This window comes from Corvus brachyrhynchos, unplaced genomic scaffold, assembly GCF_000691975.1.
Source record: "Corvus brachyrhynchos isolate BGI_N302 unplaced genomic scaffold, ASM69197v1 scaffold133, whole genome shotgun sequence".
Lineage (NCBI taxonomy): Eukaryota > Metazoa > Chordata > Aves > Passeriformes > Corvidae > Corvus > Corvus brachyrhynchos.
The window spans coordinates 786,050-786,280 of record NW_008237249.1 but is presented as its reverse complement, the minus strand read 5'-3'; the positions used below and the strand labels follow the sequence as shown (position 1 = coordinate 786,280).

The 231-nt window shown below is 68.8% G+C and overlaps 1 long non-coding RNA gene across 1 annotated transcript in view; it reads left to right on the top strand.

The window, feature by feature from the left end:
• Nucleotides 1-231, top strand: part of LOC108445716 — a 14,890-nt gene that overhangs the window by 12,381 nt on the left and 2,278 nt on the right. The gene's annotated exons all lie outside the window — the stretch shown is intronic.

Genomic DNA, 231 nt, shown 5'->3' with positions numbered 1-231 from the left:
CGCAGAGTTCCAGCAGCATCCCGCAGAGTTCCAGCAGCATCCCGCAGAGCTCCGGCAGCATCCCACAGAATTCCAGCATCATCCCGCAGAGCTCCGGCGTCATCCCACAGACCTCCGACATCCCGCGGAGCTCCGGCATCCCACGCACCACCCGCGTCCCATGGACCACGAGCACCCCGCGGACTCCGGGAATGCCCACGGCGGGGACGGGAGCGGGCGCGTCACGAGCTC